General features: G+C 50.4%; 1 pseudogene; it reads right to left on the bottom strand.

The window, feature by feature from the left end:
• Positions 1 to 17624: 17624 nt before the first annotated feature.
• On the bottom strand, positions 17625 to 17760 carry LOC120929975 (annotated as a pseudogene).
• Between the last annotated feature and the right edge of the window lie 1980 nt (positions 17761 to 19740).

Below are 19740 nucleotides of genomic sequence, written 5' to 3'. Positions count from 1 at the left end.
TTCGATAAACGTACAGGTTATCGTAGATGCACATGGCCTCATCTGGCACGTTTGTGCCAAGTTTCCAGGCTCGTGCCACGATAGTTACATCCTACGGCAGACCAAGATCTACAGAGACTTGGAGATGAACGTTTATGGAGACAGCTGGCTGATTGTTGAGTGACATTGGTGTCAGGTATGCCCCCTCCATGATGCAGACATCACATGGGGCACATGCATGACTAATATCCTCCTGTCTTTTCCCTTACAGGTGACTCAGGATATGCGTTGGGACCCCACCTGATGACCCCCTTTAGGAACCCCCAAACACCCGGAGAACGGAAATTCAATGAGGTGCACATCCAGACCCGGGCAATAGTAGAGCGGACTTTTGGCCTTCTCAAGTCCAGATTTAGATGCCTTGACAAGACTGGGGTTACACTCTTGTATTCCCCAGACTTTGTCTGCCAAATTATTGGGGCATGTTGCATCCTCCACAATTTTGCTTTGAGAAGGGGCCTGCATGTTGATATAAGTCCTGACCTAACCCCCCACCCAGGCAATCCCCCCCCCCCAAACCCCTCTACCCGGACTGCTGAGGGCCAGGCAATAAGGAGACAACTGTCTGAAGGCATCTTTGCCCAGTAAATGGACCCTAATTATCTTTTTATTTTTGCTTTGCCCAGAATAAATCACAGAGATTATGTGACCTTTAAATATTTTCTTTGCACATAAAATGCACATTACTTATATGCCAATGAGAATGTTTTTTTTTTGTTACAAAACGCACAATAATTATCTCACAATGAGAATGCATGAATGCACGTCACTGTGGTCCCTAGCACAGACACATCACATGCACATCGAATTGGATTAGATCCAAGTACCCCCCCCCTTTGGTACTTGGGAGCAGTAACGCCCCGCCACGGCTCCAATTATGTCACTGTGCATTCATACACCATTCAGGAACCTAGGATGACTTCTCCCTGGTCCTGGGGATCCATACTCCACCAAAACTGAGGGTGACACCCTTATGATTTCAGGAATGCCACCCCCCCACATTCACACATCATTCACACACATAAACCAAATCATAAGTACAGTAGCAAAAAAAAAAAAAAAAAAATCAAAAGTACCCCTGCAAATTAAGGATGTTGCCGAGTGCTCCTTCTGGGCTGCCCACGGCCACGGGCACGGCCACGGCCGACTGGGGGATCTTCACGGGGGGGGGGGTCTGTGCAGGGGAGGGACTATTTTCAGGGGGGGGGGTCTGTGCAGGGGAGGGAGTATTTTCAGGGGGGGGGGTCTGTGCAGGGGAGGGAGTATTTTCAGGGGGGGGGTCTGTGCAGGGGAAGAAGCAGCCTCCCCTGGTGTCTGTCCTCCTGCTGGCCTTCCCTCCAAGGCAACGGCTATCCTTGTCAGACAGGAAGTAATGTCAGCTGTATTGGCCTGCACAGCCCGGGTATTGGCCTGCACAGCCTGGGTGAGGGCAGTCACCTCCTGGGCCACACCTGTTGTGGCGTTCCTCAGGTCCCACAAACAGGTGATGACCCCCACGGAGTTGGTGGCCACGTCACCCAGTGACTCCCTCATTGCACCCAGGCTGCGCTCCACCTTGGTCATTGTTTTTTGGATTGCAGACAGACTGCGGGTCTGCCGGACATTGTCCCTCAACAGACTGACCGGCAGACGCACCAACCCCCCCCTGTTTTCCAGGGTCGGCCTCCTACTTGCCCCTGAGGCTTGTGGCCTTGGAGGAGGAGTTGGAGTGAGCCATGGGTGCTGCTGCATGTTGGAGGAGGGTTGGAAGGGGCGACCCATGATGGTGGCCTGACTGCTGGGCGCCTGTGGGGTTCCCTCAGGGGATGACTCAAAGGTCATATCTTGGCCCATCATTATTTCCTGCCCAATCACAATATTGTCATCTTCCTCCCCCTCATCCTCCTCCCACTCAACATCCAAATTAGGGGAGTTGTGGGCACTCCCCTCCCATGGTGAATCCTGCCCTTCTTGGGACTCTGCATCAGCCTGTCTTGGGGGTGGTGCAGCAGCCTGCCCTGATGGGCCAGCAACCTCCTGACCTGATGGGCCAGCAACCTCCTGACCTGATGGGGCTGCCACCTCCTGGGCTGATGGGGCTGCCACCTCCTGGGCTGATGGGGCTGCCACCTCCTGGGCTGATGGGGCTGCCACCTCCTGGGCTGATGGGGCTGCATCCTCCTGGCCATCTGGGGAGGACACAAAACAATCACAGGTTGTTGGATCCACACACTTGGCACATCTTCCCTTCCCCCACCCACACATGCTAATCACCAGATAGAAATTCTAAAAAATTACCTGTCCTCATAAGAGGATCATTGTCAAAGCCAGGCAGGCCCACCACCTGCTGTGGGTGGAAACACTGGGCCACTGCCCATTCCTCCTCACTCATCCTGACTGGGCAGGGTCCCCCTCCTCCAGTGCCCCTGGTATGGGCATGCAGCGTTGCCAGCTTGTTCCGGGACACACTCCTCAAGTCATTAATTTCTTTTTGAACTCCAGCGATGGTCCTGGTCTCCCCCCCCCCCCCGCCGCATTGATCCGATCGGTGATCTTTTGAAGGATCTCCTTCCTCCTGGCCGGGGTGGTGTTGTGGCTCTCAGGGCCATGGAGAAATCGCCCATATTTAATGACGCCCTGAGCAAGTATATGCTTCTCTGCCAGGGTAAAATTAAGCTTCCTGCGCTTGGGAGCCATGACAGACAACACCCAGCAACAGGGAACTCACCCAAAAAACAAACAACAATACACACACACAACAAAGAAAATACAAACAAGCAAAATAAAAAATATACAGACAGCTACTATAAATTCAAAAACAAACAGGCAAAAAAGGAAAACAAAAAACAATCACACACCAAAAAACAAACACTTATCAAAAACAAACTGGCAAAAAAGGAAAACAAAAAACAAATTATCAAAAACAAACACCAACTATACCCTCCAACTCCACAAACACTTTTCTCACAAACCAATCTTACCAACAAACACTGACAAACGTTCAAAGCAGAAGCAACTTGCTTTAGGAAGGGAACACAGGGAAATACTTTTGCAATAGAAGTCTGTTTGACTGGGGCTATTTATACACAGGGCGATCCTCAAACTAAGTACGCTTGGCCTTTTACCTATCTCACTGATTGCGCTGACCAAAGTTCTGCACATGCGCAGTGAGGTCCAGATTCGTGCGCGCATGCGCAGTACGGCCGGCACTTCATTTGCATGGGGTCACGGCTCATTACAATGAAGCACGCCCACTTCATTCCCACTTGCCATAACCACGCCTTACGCATTGAAACTTAAGTTAAGGATGGCGCAATTTTGTGCGCAAATGCACTGAGAATACGGTACTTACGACACCAACTTAGGGCGCCGTAACTTAAATGACATAAGTTAGATAATCCTAAATTTACACAGGTTTTTGAGAATTTGGCCCCCTATGTCTAAATCACCCTTTGTCCATTAGGGGCATAGGATGACTGAGAAAATATATCTTGGACTACTTAAAATGTGACAGTAATATGTATCCACAATTTCTCCCAGGATATGTAAAGACCACTCTTGGTTTGTTTGATTCTGAGCTGATGTGTTCAACTCTTTCCACCTGTCTGTCTGCTGTCTGTTATGATGTAAATGAGTCTAAGGATCTTTCATTGTCGCTAATTGACCCTGTGATTGTGTGAAGGAGTTCTGTGTTGATATGTCTGATAATGTGTATTGTAGTCTAGGAGACTACTTATTACTTATATGCCAATGAGAATGTTTTTTTTTTGTTACAAAACGCACAATAATTATCTCACAATGAGAATGCATGAATGCACGTCACTGTGGTCCCTAGCACAGACACATCACATGCACATCGAATTGGATTAGATCCAAGTACCCCCCCCCCTTTGGTACTTGGGAGCAGTAACGCCCCGCCACGGCTCCAATTATGTCACTGTGCATTCATACACCATTCAGGAACCTAGGATGACTTCTCCCTGGTCCTGGGGATCCATACTCCACCAAAACTGAGGGTGACACCCTTATGATTTCAGGAATGCCACCCCCCCACATTCACACATCATTCACACACATAAACCAAATCATAAGTACAGTAGCAAAAAAAAAAAAAAAATCAAAAGTACCCCTGCAAATTAAGGATGTTGCCGAGTGCTCCTTCTGGGCTGCCCACGGCCACGGCCACGGGCACGGCCACGGCCGACTGGGGGATCTTCACGGGGGGGGTCTGTGCAGGGGAGGGACTATTTTGAGGGGGGGGGGTCTGTGCAGGGGAGGGAGTATTTTCAGGGGGGGGGGTCTGTGCAGGGGAGGGAGTATTTTCAGGGGGGGGGGTCTGTGCAGGGGAAGAAGCAGCCTCCCCTGGTGTCTGTCCTCCTGCTGGCCTTCCCTCCAAGGCAACGGCTATCCTTGTCAGACAGGAAGTAATGTCAGCCGTATTGGCCTGCACAGCCCGGGTATTGGCCTGCACAGCCTGGGTGAGGGCAGTCACCTCCTGGGCCACACCTGTTGTGGCGTTCCTCAGGTCCCACAAACAGGTGATGACCCCCACGGAGTTGGTGGCCACGTCACCCAGTGACTCCCTCATTGCACCCAGGCTGCGCTCCACCTTGGTCATTGTTTTTTGGATTGCAGACAGACTGCGGGTCTGCCGGACATTGTCCCTCAACAGACTGACCGGCAGACGCACCAACCCCCCCCCTGTTTTCTGGGGTCGGCCTCCTACTTGCCCCTGAGGCTTGTGGCCTTGGAGGAGGAGTTGGAGTGAGCCATGGGTGCTGCTGCATGTTGGAGGAGGGTTGGAAGGGGCGACCCATGATGGTGGCCTGACTGCTGGGCGCCTGTGGGGTTCCCTCAGGGGATGACTCAAAGGTCATATCTTGGCCCATCATTATTTCTTGCCCAATCACAATATTGTCATCTTCCTCCCCCTCATCCTCCTCCCACTCAACATCCAAATTAGGGGAGTTACCCCCGCAGAATATGCGGGGGTCTACGTCACTTCCCATCCTCTCGCTGTCTTCTGGGACCTGTGTGTCTCCCAGAGGACAGCAGGGACCATATGGATTGCACAGCGCGACTCACGCATGTGCAATAGGGAACCCAGGAAGTGAAGCTGCAAGGCTTCACTTCCTGATTCCCTTACCGAAGATGGCGGTGGCCACATCCGAGGCCCGACGACGGGTATTTGTAGCTGCTGACTTAAAAAAAAAATTGGCGGACCTCCGCATTAATAACATGGCTTCAGTGGGTCGCCGATCCCGACACAGATCCAACAGCAATAAGCACACATCCCAACATTCTGAGATGGGCATGAGGGACACCTATCAGCAAAAGTATGCAGGCATAGGACACATACCTTGCCACGCCCCCTTAAAGGAGAATTTTACAAAAAAAATAAGATTGGTTAAACCCACAAGTGCTTTTTTTACGACCACTATTCCTTTATATTGGGTTTTGGAATTTACAAATGCAGCAATTTAGAATTCGGATGAAAGATTTAGCACTGGGAAACATTTTTTGATAGATAAAAAGTGCATTTTATATAATATAACTATATAGATCAGACCAAAATGAGGGACAAATGAGAAGGAAAGAGGGTCAGAGGGACAAATCAGGGACAGTCCTCACAGAATAAGTCGACTGCGATATAGCCGTCTTTCGATTGTGGCTATGTTTACTTCCAGGAACCCGGGTGTGACGTCCCACCCGGGCCTCCGACGGTCATAGAGATGACCGGTGACCATCTGGTCACCGTAAATCTCTATGCTCCTCATTCGGTTGTGGCCGATTTGTTCTCCGGGCCTCCAATGGCACAGGAGAGCCCGGAGAAGCACCAGATGGCAGAGGGAGGGGGGGATGTCCCCTCCCGCCGCCTGTAAGAACGATCAAGCGGTGGAACCGCCGCTATGATCGTTCTTATGGTGTGCACAATCGCCGCCTGTAAAAAAAGGATAGCCGAATGACGCCTATAGCTGCACCCATTATTCAGATATCCCCCACTGAAGTCCAGGACGTCATATGACATCCTACGGTACGGAAGAGGTTAAAGAACACTCGGAGAACCTGAGACATGAGCCCCTCTCATGGACAGGAAGAATTAATGCTTTAAAAATGAATATTCTACCAAGATTGACCTACATTTTCCAAATGCTTCCAATAACAGTACCCCAGGACTATTTTAAGAAACAAGATCAATGATACTAAAATATATCTGGGCACATGAACAGCCCAGAATTGCATACGCAACATTGGCGAGAGCTAAAAGGTCGGGAGGATTGGCATCCCCGGATTTTGAGAAATACTGTGAGGCGATTTGTATTTCTCGGATGGTAGAATCCATTCATAATAAAGAGGGGAGAAGTTGGGAAAATATGGAGATTTCACAAAGTAAGGTAGAGACTCAGGGAAGATGGCTTGGATACCACGACAGCACCGCGACCTAGCTAACAGTACAAATCCACTAAGTGAAAAATTATGGAGATACCACGCTCTCTACGTGAATATTAAACATGTGAATGCAAGCAGCTTAAAATTTGAGATACCCACAAGCATACTAGTTAGGGTGACCACACTTCCAAACTGCCATTCAGGGACACCCCGTCCCCCTCACCTTCCCCAAAAAAAGATGAGGGGGGGACGGGGGAAATATAGTCCCGGGGGTTGACTGGGGAATTTGACAGTGGGTTATTTGTCAGCTGAATGTGCCACTTGCCACCAGATGCAGTGCCGCTTACCACCCATAGTACTGCTGTCACTCCCTTTGCATGAGCCCCGTGCATTACAGGAAAGGAGTGGAGTCGCTATCTGGAGAGTGAAGATCACACCAGTCCCTGCTGCTTGCCGCTAGGTGCCGGAGAAGGAGGAGGTGCCGAGGTGGGTGGGGATAGTAGTGCTGCACTAGGCGCAGGCCTCGCTCCCGGCCTCACTGTCTGAGAGAAATTGTCACTGGTTGCAAGACGCCAGGCAGCGCTGGCCCTATCAACCAGTTCCAGAAATGTAGTTGCTAGTTAGTAGGGGGTAACTGTGTCCTCTATTTCATTCCGGGACATTGCATTGTCCCGGAATGAAGGTGCCCGGGACCAGGGACAGGCATGTCAATTGCGGGACAGTCCCGGGCAATCCGGGACACGTGGGCACCCTAATACTAGTACAAAGGAAAAATAGCTGCGCAACTAATGTGAATACTACAATAGTGTTGATACAAAGTATAATACCATTTGGATGGAACAAATCGTTCGCCCATACATGAATTATTCGATTGGTTGTGAAAAATAATAAATCAAACATGTGAGAGTCTATTATTCAAACAACAAATTATGCATCCGATGGTAATTTGATAGTAGAAAAGTTCCTTTTCCCATTCAAGCAGATAGTGACATCAAAAATGCAAGAACCTCAGAAAAGTGCATGGATAGACAGGACACCTCCACCTCTCAATCACACTGCCCCTCACCAGAAGGGAAGATCCCAACTAGAGATCTTCTGACAGCAGATGGCTTACTCCCCACCGATACTCGATGTTGATTGAAACCAGTATGGAGAAGAAAAAGGCTACAAAATGTGAACCCATATAACAATTTATTAACCACTTCCCGACCGCCGCATGTATATGTACGTCCACAGAATGGCACGTACAGGCAAATGGGCGTACCTGTATGTCCCTGCCTTTCCGCCGGTCGGGGGTCCGATCGGGACCCCCCCCCGCTACATGCGGCGGTCGGATTCCCGCGGGGAGTGATCCGGGACGACGGCGCGGCTATTCGTTTCTAGCCACCCTGTCGCGATCGCTCCCCGGAGCTGAAGAACGGGGAGAGCCGTATGTAAACACAGCTTCCCCGTGCTTCACTGTGGCGGCGCATCGATCGAGTGATCCCTTTTATAGGGAGACTCGATCGATGACGTCACACCTACAGCCACGCCCCCCTACAGTTGTAAACACACACTAGGTGAACCCTAACTCCTACAGCGCCCCCTGTGGTTAACTCCCAAACTGCAACTGTCATTTTCACAATAAACAATGCAATTTAAATGCATTTTTCGCTGTGAAAATGACAATGGTCCCAAAAATGTGTCAAAATTGTCCGAAGTGTCCGCCATAATGTCGCAGTCACGAAAAAAATCGCTGATCGCCGCCATTAGTAGTAAAAAATTTTTTTTTATAAAAATGCAATAAAACTATCCCCTATTTTGTAAAAGCTATACATTTTGCGCAAACCAATCGATAAACGCCTATTGCGATTTTTTTTTACCAAAAATATGTAGAAGAATACGTATCGGCCTAAACTGAGGGAAATTTTTTTTTATATATGTTTTTGGGGGATATTTATTATAGCAAAAAGTAAAAAATATTGCATTTTTTTCAAAATTGTCGCTCTATTTTTGTTTATAGCGCAAAAAATAAAAACCGCAGAGGTGATCAAATACCACCAAAAGAAAGCTCTATTTGTGGGGAAAAAAGGACGCCAATTTTGTTTGGGAGCCACGTCGCACGACCGCGCAATTGTCTGTTAAAGCGACGCAGTGCCGAATCGCAAAACCTGGCCTGGGCATTTAGCTGCCTAAAGGTCCGGGGCTTAAGTGGTTAAAAAGATTAAAATCACACTTATAAGAATGTAGATAAAATTCGCTTGTGAAATTTTAGCCGGCCGGCTAGCACAACCCGTTCACTCCGGGACACAGTATGCGGTTTCTGGACGTCAGCACGCCGCCGCCCTGGGGTCGAACGTCGGCTCTATACGGCGCCTGCACACAGACGTTCGGCTACTTTCGGAAACTGGTGCCGCGCTGTATGTGACGGTCGGAAGGCTGTCAATCAAATAGGAACTCCCAGTCCCGCAGCCCATACCCGGAAGCGGCGGAGAACATCTGTCTCTAAAACGGAAAGTACTGCATTGATTTTAAACAAAACACCCGATTCTACTTCCCGTAATTAGGCCTTAATCTAATGTTAAAAATTGACTTTTTGGGTGAACCTCCACTTTAAAGAATATAATGCTGGTATAATGTGAATGTGTTTGTATTTGTCTATACAGTAAAAAAATAAATAAAGAAGAAATAAAGAAGAGTGAAAAGAAAACATGACATATTTTCTGAAATCAGGGGCCCCCTAACATAAAATGAGGACAGGATATGTTCACATCCACTTATCAAATAAATTTTTCCAGTAAAAAAATGCACTCAAGTTAATTTCAGTACAAACATGATAAAATTCCCCGTATTTTTTGTAAAATATAAAATTTGGATTACATTAAGTAAAAAGATACCAAACATTTCAAGCCTAAAAACAGCGTTCCCCCACAACATGGTGACCAATCCCAATCCTTTCCATAGGGGGCGCTTTACAATCTTTACAGCTGATAAGTTTAGAGATAACTATAACAAAAATATGGTGCATATGTGATATTCATTACCATCCTCCCATCCGTCCATCCAGGGCCGTCTTCATAGCATCATGGGCCCCTGGGCAAAGTAATGCTCTGGGGCCCCTACAATGGAGACAGTGCAGGTAACCAGACATCAGGTTGGTAGGAGGCAGACAAGCGGAGCTTTCCCTTTTGGGTGGAGCTCAACATTAACTACATGAACAATCATTATGTACAGCAAAGAAACAGTGGGGGAAAATACTACATACATAAAGTAACAAAGCTGTCCTGTGCATATAATATATCTGCTAGATTGATGTCTCCCCAGCACTCTGACCCCTCTACACCCCAGATATCCCCCCAGCACTCTCACCCCTCTACATCCCAGATATCCCCCCAGCACTCTGACCCCTCTACACCCCACATATCCCCCCAGCACTCTGACCCCCTCTACATCCCAGATATCCCCCCAGCACTCTGACCCCTCTACACCCCAGATATCCCCCCAACACTCTGACCCCTCTACATCCCAGATATCCCCCCAGCACTCTGACCCCTCTACACCCCAGATATCCCCCCAGCACTCTGACCCCTCTACACCCCAGATATCCCCTCAGCACTCTGACCCCTCTACACCCCAGATATCCCCCCAGCACTCTGACCCCTCTACACCCCAGATATCCCCCCAGCACTCTGACCCCTCTACACCCCAGATATCCCCCCAGCACTCTGACCCCTCTACACCCCAGATATCCCCCCAGCACTCTGACCCTTCTACACCCCAGATATCCCCCCAGCACTCTGACCCCTCTACACCCCAGATATCCCCCCAGCACTCTGACCCCTCTACACCCCAGATATCCCCCCAGCACTCTGACCCCTCTACACCCCAGATATCCCCCCAGCACTCTGACCCCTCTACATCCCAGATATCCCCCCAGCACTCTGACCCCTCTACACCCCAGATATCCCCCCAACACTCTGACCCATCTACACCCCAGATATCCCCCCAGCACTCTGACCCCTCTACACCCCAGATATCCCCTCAGCACTCTGATCCCTCTACACCCCAGATATCCCCCCAGCACTCTGACCCCTCTACACCCCAGATATCCCCCCAGCACTCTGACCCCTCTACACCCCAGATATCCCCCCAGCACTCTGACCCCTCTACACCCCAGATATCCCCCCCAACACTCTGACCCCTCTACACCCCAGATATCCCCCCAGCACTCTGACCCCTCTACACCCCAGATATCCCTCCAACACTCTGACCCCTCTACACCCCAGATATCCCCCCAGCACTCTGACCCCTCTACACCCCTGATATCCCCCCCCAGCACTCTGACCCCTCTACACCCCAGATATCCCCCCAGCACTCTGACTCCTCTACACCCCAGATATCCCCTCAGCACTCTGACCCCTCTACACCCCAGATATCCCCCCCAGCACTCTTACCCCTCTACACCCCAGATATCCCCCCCAGCACTCTGACCCCTCTACACCCCAGATATCCCCCCAGCACTCTGACCCCTCTACATCCCAGATATCCCCCCAGCACTCTGACCCCCCTACACCCCAGATATCCCCCCAGCACTTTGACCCCTCTACACCCTAGATATCTCCCCAGCACTCTGACCCCCTCTACACCCCAGATATCCCCCCCAGCACTCTGACCCCTCTACACCCCAGATATCCCCCCAGCACTCTGACTCCTCTACACCCCAGATATCCCCTCAGCACTCTGACCCCTCTACACCCCAGATATCCCCCCCAGCACTCTTACCCCTCTACACCCCAGATATCCCCCCCAGCACTCTGACCCCTCTACACCCCAGATATCCCCACAGCACTCTGACCCCTCTACACCCCAGATATCCCCCCAGCACTCTGACCCCTCTACACCCCAGATATCCCCCCAGCACTCTGACCCCACTACACCCCAGATATCCCCCCAGCACTCTGACCCCTCTACACCCCAGATATCCCCCCAGCACTCTGACCCCTCTACATCCCAGATATCCCCCCAGCACTCTGACCCCTCTACACCCCAGATATCCCCCCAGAACGCTGACCCCTCTTCACCCCAGATATCCCCCCAGCACTCTAACCCCTCTATACCCCAGATATCCCCCCAGCACTCTGATCCCTCTACACCCCAGATATCCCCCCAGCACTCTGACCCCTCTACACCCCAGATATCCCCCCAGCACTCTGACCCCTCTACATCCCAGATATCCCCCCAGCACTCTGACCCCTCTACACCCCAGATATCCCCCCAGCACTCTGACCCCTCTACACCCCAGATATCCCCCCAGCACTCTGACCCCTCTACACCTCAGATATCCCCCCAGCACTCTGACCCCTCTACACCCCAGATATCCCCCCAGCACTATGGCCCCTCTACACCCCAGATATCCCCCCCCCCAGCACTCTGACCCCTCTACACCCCAGATATCCCCCCCCCAGCACTCTGACCCCTCTACACCCCAGATATCCCCCCAGCACTCTGACCCCTCTACACCCCAGATATCCCCCCCCAGCACTCTGACCCCTCTACACCCCAGATATCCCCCCCCAGCACTCTGACCCCTCTACACCCCAGATATCCCCCCAGCACTCTGACCCCTCTACACCCCAGATATCCCCCCAGCACTCTGACCCCTCTACACCCCAGATATCCCCCCAGCACTCTGACCCCTCTACACCCCAGATATCCTCCCAGCACTGTGACCCCTCTACACCCCAGATATCCTCCCCAGCACTCTGACCCCTCTACACCCCAGATATCCCCCCAGCACTCTCAGTAAAATCATGGGGCCCCCAATTTCGGGGGCAGCATGGGCTCAAGGACCAGCTGCTTCGTGGAAAGTGCCCAGGTGTGCCCTCTCATTAAGACAGCCCTGCATCCATCCATCCTCCCACCTATCCATCCTTCATCCATTCTTCCTTCCTTTCCTTCTGTTTAACCATGATCCCTTTAATCCATCCATCCACCCATCCATCCTGCCTTCTATCTATCTATTGTACAGGATGGAAGGGTTGGATCCCCACTTTTCAGGTCGCGGTCTCCTTATGGAGGTCATGTGCAGTACTCAGGGGTTCTTCCATCCATCATTTCTTCCTTCCTTCCTTTCTTCAATCCTTCCTTCTTATCATCCTTCCTTTCTTCCTTCTTCCATCCACCCTTCCTTCCTCCCTTTCTTTCTTCCATCCATCCTTCCTTCCTTCTTACTGTCCTCCCTTCTTCCATTCATCCATTATTCCTTCCTTAAATCCTTCCTTCTTACTGTCCTCCCTTTCTTCCTCCCTTTCTTCCATTCTTCCTTCTTACTATCCTACCTTTCTTCCTCCCTTTCTTCCATTTATCCATTCTTCCTTCCTTCAATCCTTCCTTCTTACTGTCCTTCCTTCCTTCTTTCCTTCCTCCCTTTCTTCCATTCATCCATTCTTCCTTCCTTCAATCCTTCCTTCTTAGGCCCCATACTCACGACCAAACATGTCTGCTGAAACTGGCCCGCAGGCCAGTTTCAGCAGACATGTTTGGTCGTGTGTGGGCGCGAGCGGGCTGAATTCCAGCAAACATTTGCCCGCCGGGCCTTTTCCCAGCAGACAAATATTCCTGGACTTGTTTTAAAACAGCCCGCTGGAATTCAGCCCGCTCGGACATGTACGGTCGTCAGTACAGACCTACCGTACATGTCCAGGCGCCCGCCGTCCCTCGCATGCGTCGAATGACTTCGACGCATGCGTGGAAGCATTTTAAAGGCGGGCCGCCCACGTCGCCGCGTCATTGTCGCGGCGACACCGCGTCATCGACGCGGCGACACCGCGGACACGCCCCGCGTATTGTTTACGCGCAGACTTCTGTACGATGGTGTGTACAACCATCGTACAGAAGCCCTCTGGCAGACATGTATGGTGAAAACGGTCCGACGGACCGCTTTCACCATACATGTTTGTCCGTGTGTACCCGGCCTTACCGTCCTCCCTTTCTTCCATTCATCCATTCTTCCTTCCTTCAATCCTTCCTTCTTACCGTCCTCCCTTTCTTCCTCCCTTTCTTCCATTCATCCATTCTTCCTTCCTTCAATCCTTCCTTCTTACTGTCCTCCCTTTCTTCCTCCCTTTCTTCCATTCTTCCTTCCTTCCTTCTTACCGTCCTACCTTTCTTCCTCCCTTTCTTCCATTCATCCATTCTTCCTTCCTTCAATCCTTCCTTCTTACCGTCCTTCCTTCTTTCCTTCCTCCCTTTCTTCCATTCATTCATCCTTCCTTCCTTCCTTCAATCCTTCCTTCTTACCGTCCTTCCTTCCTTCTTTCCTTCCTCCCTTTCTTCCATTCATCCATTCATCCTTCCTTCCTTCAATCCTTCCTTCTTACCGTCCTTCCTTCCTTCCTTCCTCCCTTTCTTCCATTCATTCATCCTTCCTTCCTTCAATCCTTCCTTCTTACCTTCCTTCCTTCCTCCCTTTCTTCCATTCATTCACTCTTCCTTCTTACCGTCCTACCTTTCTTCCTCTCTTTCTTCCATTCATTCATCCTTCCTTCCTTCAATCCTTCCTTCTTACCATCCTCCCTTTCTTCCATTCATCCATTCTTCCACCTTCAATCCTTCCTTCTTACCGTCCTTCCTCCCTTTCTCCCATTCATAAATTTTTCCTTCCTTCAATCCTTCCCTCTTACCGTCCTCCCTTTCTTCTATTCATCCTTCCTTCCTTCAATCCTTCCTTTCTTCCATCCAGCCTTCCTTCCTTCCTACCATCTATCTATCTATTACAGGATGGCAGGGTTAGGGCTATCTCTCTGTCTTTTCTAATCTATCTATCCCCCAAGGTTCAAGGAGACAACCCTCCTCCCAGCCCCCCATCCACTTACAGTTATTCCTGAGCGTTGGAATGTAGAGCTGGACACACAGGGCGCCGGTCACTTTTCTTTTCAGAGCTTCTTGTAGGAGAGAGGCTGATATCCAATCAGAACATCCCAATGTACCATCCAGTCCAGTACTGATCACCCTGCAGGGACGATCCGGTCTCTTCACCCTTCTTATGATGATTTTCTCTTCTCTAAAGACGTGTTCAGTAATAAATGTTCTTTGCATGTTTTGCCTTTTTATACAGCTACAGATAGACAGGATACACCCAAGCACCGGACACAAGGGGCCTCATATCATGGCTTCTAGCCAGGAAACTCTCCATGAAACGTCAAAATATATCCAAGTATCGGCCCCCAGGGATGCCCCCGAGGGTCACATGGGCAGGGATCATCTGGAAACATAAATATTAACTGTTTCCTCTTTACAAGGAACATAGATCCGGATCTATTGTTGTGAAATATTTGACTTTCACTTGGAGGTATTGGATCCCATACAGAGGATTCCGAGTATGTTGGGTTGTTCCAGGATTATTGGACCTGGTCACAGATCTCCATGTTTATACAGAATCCTTCTACTGGTGATATTCAAAAATGACCAAAAATGCTTAAAGGGTTGTAAACCCTCCTGTTTTTTTTACCTTATTGCATCCTATGCATTAAAATAAAAAATCTGCCAATTAGCTCCACCCCCCCCCCAGCCCCCGTTTTACTTACTTAAGCCCTGGAATATCCTGTGTCGAGAATGCGCTGGATCTTTGCCTGGGGCTCTTCATTGGATAGATTGATAGCAGCGCAGCCATTGGCTCCTGCTGCTGTCAATCAAATCCAACGACACGGGCGCCGGGGGGGTGGGGCCGAGTGTATGACACAGGAGCGCGCTCGCAAGCTGACCCCCTTGGGAGAGTGCTTTCTAGAGGGGGTTATCTGAGGCAGGGAGGAGCCGAGAGAGCTACCGGGGGACCCCAGAAAACGGCGTTCGGGACCACACTGTGCAAAATGAGCTGCACAGTGGAGGCAAGTATGACATGTTTGTTATTAAAAAACCTATGGACCTATAGTGTCAGGCCCCGTACACACGACCGAGTTTCTCGGCAGAATTCAGCCAGAAACTCGGTCGGAGCTGGATTCTGGCGAGAAACTCGGTCGTGTGTACACTTTTCAGCGAGGAAGCCGACGAGGAACTCGTCGGGCCGAAAAGAGAACATGTTCTCTAGTTTCTCGTTAGTCAATGGGAAAAGTCGGCCCGCCAAGTTCCTCGGCGGCTTCCACACTGAACTCGACGAGGAACTCGATGTGTTTGGCACGTCGAGTTCCTCGGTCGTGTGTACGGGGCCTGACTTTAAAAAGAAAGAAGTACTGGACTCTGAGAATCTTTGGCCTCTTTCTCATGGATTCAAAAATTGGGCTCCTGACAGGAGGCCCGGAGCCAGGGACAGTATAGTGAGCTGAATGACCTGTGTGAGAGTTTGGTGGGCTGCAAAGTGTTTATTTGTTGTATTGCTCCTCTAGCTATCGCGTTTCATCTAGAGAGTGGTATGACGATGGTTGGAGCATCACCCAACCACGAGGGATTTGGATATTTCATCAGCACAAACCTGAGCAATCTCCTGGCAAATCCATCTGGAACACAACAGAGGCTGGTTAGAGACTTTGGTCATTTCGATTTTAGAGGAATTTTCTAAATTCCATGTCAGGGTGAGCCCAATCCGCATTCACCAAATCCTTGAGATGAAGGAATACAGGGAATGACTGAGAACCTTGTGGCTGCCATGAACCCGGGGGTGGCACCTTCAGAGATGCGGACTACGGCAGCTAGAAATCTCACCAAGGCCTTGTTGGTCTGTGTTACACTCTGACCCAAGAGGGCTCCTCGGGGGCTGGAGGAATGTAGTAATATGTATTAATATGTAGTTGTAGCGGCCTGCCCCTGTTGGGCTGACGCTGCTTGAAATTTAGAAGGGACTCTGAGTGTTAGTTGACTCAGACACATATCATTTTGGTTAAATTTGGCTTATTTTTTCTATTGAAAAGCCTGTGGCGTGCATAATACAACCCAAAAACTTCACCTGGTGCAGGAAAAAATGTGCACACACATAAAGAGTTATACACAAAAAACTGTGACGGGTGCATCGTCAAATGGTCCTCCGAAAAAGACCCAACCTTGATTCCCCGGGGCGTTAGGCTCCTGACAGGGACTAGAGTAATCTGCAGCCGAAGCCGACACGGACCCAACTTCCTTGGACGGTCTGCCGAAACAGAACCCTCCTCGGTGAGGCTCCCCCGAAGGGAGACCCCATGAGAGCAGGCGAACTAAGCCAGAAGGCCATGTCCACCTACTCCCAAGGCGTTCAGGGCTGGCCCGAGGACCGGCACCCTACTTATCACACGCAAGGTGTACAAAAGTGCACCAACAAAAAAAGACATAAAGTGACACACACGGGGTAAAATAAAAAAGAAAGTGGGGGAGAAGGAAGGTGGGAGAGGTGAGTGGAAAGTGACCATCGTGCAATACGATGGCCGGGCCCTCCGGCCAGAAAACAAAAATTCCCCAATTTCCCAAAAGGCTCAGCCCAAGAGGCAGGTGTTAAAAAGTGTGTTGTGGCGATCGTGGTCAAGGTGCCATACGGTAAGTGCCCCTCAAACACTCGTACAATGTATGGCACCCCTGGACTGCCTCCAGGGGCACTATCTCCACAGGCTTTTCAACGGACCCTGACCCCCGGCTAGGGTGACCACGTGTCACGGATTGCCTGGGACAGTCCCGCATTTTGCAGGTCTGTCCCGGGCACCTTTATGCCAGGACAATACAGTGTCCCGGAATGAAACTGACACAACTACCCCCAGGGTCAATCTGATGCCCCCAAAAAAGGCCGCCACATCACCGCTTTACTCACTGTCAGTACTTGTCCTGGCCGGGAAAGCCTGGAAAAGCACAATCCCCGCTCCCTGCTTGTCATTAGAGAAATCATAAATCCCACCTCTTGTGTCCAATCACTGTGCTGTGATTCGTTACAGCACAAGCTGATTTTTGGGAAGGGAGGGTGTCCCTGAATGGTAGTTTGGAAATGTGGTCACCCTACCCCCAGCCCGGACCAGCAGCACCTTTCCCAGCCAGGAAGGTAGGAGTTCAGAGAGATCGGGGAGAGCCCACCTCAGCAGGCTACTCCCACAACCCCCATCCCTCCCACCTATTCACGTTCGGGATTTACTAACCGCTCCTCCCGACGAAAAGAGGAGCAAGGGTTCTCTCCCGAACAACTGACTAGGGCAGGCACCGCCAAATCCAGGCCAGAAGCCAGGGGCCCAGCCCTCCAGCTTCGACCTCATGCCTCTTCGTCCAAATCAGAAGGCTTCCACCTCCACGCTAGCAGGTTTAGTGTCCGCCGACCGCCATCCCTTTCCACCTCGCCGTGTACTGGGGACGGTCAGCATAGCACCACCTACTGGCAACTGATAAGAACAGATACTACACTTGATCTTAGCCAAAAGGCAGAGAAGCAGTGCTAAACAGAGGGTGGGAGCCGCTGGAGTAATTTTTTTTTTTTTATATAACAAGCTAATGATTGGTCCCAATACTTTTGGTAATATAGTGTATGTATGTGTATATTGGTTGAACTAGATAGACTTGTGTCTTTTTTTCAGCCAGACTAAACTATGTAACTTGTTTTCCATGTATTGTGGGCATTTCGGAGGGTCTCCTGAGGTTATCTTTAAAAAACTCTTCTGACCTCCAATCCTCATAAACTTTGTATGTAAGAGATGTAAAACGTATGTAGCGCTGCCCCCGCAGGAGCCGCTGGTTGTTTTGGGATCGGCGTATTAGGTTACCTCTCACTGTTGTCTAGGGGTGAAATTGATGAGTAGATGAGTAAGCGAATGTCCAGTCATCAAATAAAGGGTTTTCTGAATGCTTTATTTTCGGCCCAACACGACCAACATCAACATCAAATAGGAAGAAAAGGTTGATGAAGCGATAGAGAACCTTGCAGTATCAGGCCTGCATATGAGAAAGAGCAATCCTGCTCTCAGTAGTACAGTAGTAGTAGATACAGTTCGTCGGCCACTCTAGCCAGAGTGGGTGAAGTGCCCCCGAACAGGCTCCTGCCACGAGCCTGGCAGCTGAAGTGTCACTTTAAGGTTGCTGGGAGGAACAGGCCTCTGCCACAGACCCAGCTCTAGGGCATCTGCCACAGGCGTAATACTGTTGGATGAGCTAAATGGATTGAGCGAATCCTCCCAGTAGATTAAGTTAGGGTCACCGGGTGACAGTCGAAGTGCATCTGTCAGTATCCCGTTCACCAGATGCCCGATGGTTCGTTGAAGCCCTCTTGGACAACCTGCCTCCGGGTTCTCCTCAAGCATAGCCCCCACCGAACGGCATACAGCCTGGAATCTTCTCAATAAGCGGGGACCCAGTAAATCACTGGGTCCCCTTAACCGCAATGTGGAGCTCAGCGTAGCATGCAACCCCGGCCTGGTAGGCCATAGTCCTGGGGTCCGTTGGATGCGCACACCCTGAAGGTGGGTGTCGCACCTGGAACCCGCGAATGAACCAAAAAAGATGGCGTCTGCCACAGATATACTCTCCCCCAGCATGCTCCGCGAGGGAAAACTCTTCCAATTGGCTGCTGGGGAAAAGCGGCTCCTCCAGAACCCCTCTAGCGCCAACTGTCGCCCAGGGATGGGATCGGCACCCCTGGAGCGCAGACTGACCCACAGGACAGTTCAAGAATGACAGCAGCCCATAATTTAACAAATTATGAATGAGAGCAAAATAACTCTCCCATTCCTGACTAACTTTAGCGTAGTGCCCATACTGAAAGTAAGGGGGCGCTACATGTTTTTCACTGTCATTGTCACTTTTATTTGAGGTTTTTGCACATCGGGTTGAAGGTGAGATTGGCGCCGGATTTCTTTTGGATTACATGTCTGTGGAATGGGAGGAAGCTGGACAGGGATTTCATGGAACGAATTATCCTGTGATAATGGAAGATCTATGGGAAGTCATGTGATTTCTCAGAAGCCGAGTGCTAAAGAAAAGTGAAAGTAACATTGTTGTCAGATTGGAAGCCAATAACAGTCTGACTTTTATCAGAGACGCCCCACATTGCTGGGAAACAGTGGCGGCTGGTGCTCCAAATTTTTGGGGGGGCGCAAACAAACAAAAAAAAAACAAAACAATTGCAGCCTCACTGTGCCCATCATACACAGCTACTGTGCCCATCAATTGCAGTCACTGTGCCCATCAAAGGCAGCCACTGTGCCCATCATACACAGCTACTGTGCCCATCAATTGCAGCCACTGTGCCATGCCATCAATTGTTGCCACTGTGCCATCAATTGTCGCCACTGTGCCATGCCATCAAACGCAGCCACTGTGCCAATCAACTGTCACCACTGTGCCATGCCATTACACGCAGCCACTGTGCTATCAATTGTCACCACTGTGCCCATCAATTGTCACCGCTGTGCCCATCAATTG

This window comes from Rana temporaria, chromosome 2 (assembly GCF_905171775.1).
Source record: "Rana temporaria chromosome 2, aRanTem1.1, whole genome shotgun sequence".
Taxonomy (NCBI): Eukaryota; Metazoa; Chordata; class Amphibia; order Anura; family Ranidae; genus Rana; species Rana temporaria.
Note: the sequence above shows the minus strand (reverse complement) of the source record. Positions and strands in the feature narration are given on the sequence as shown.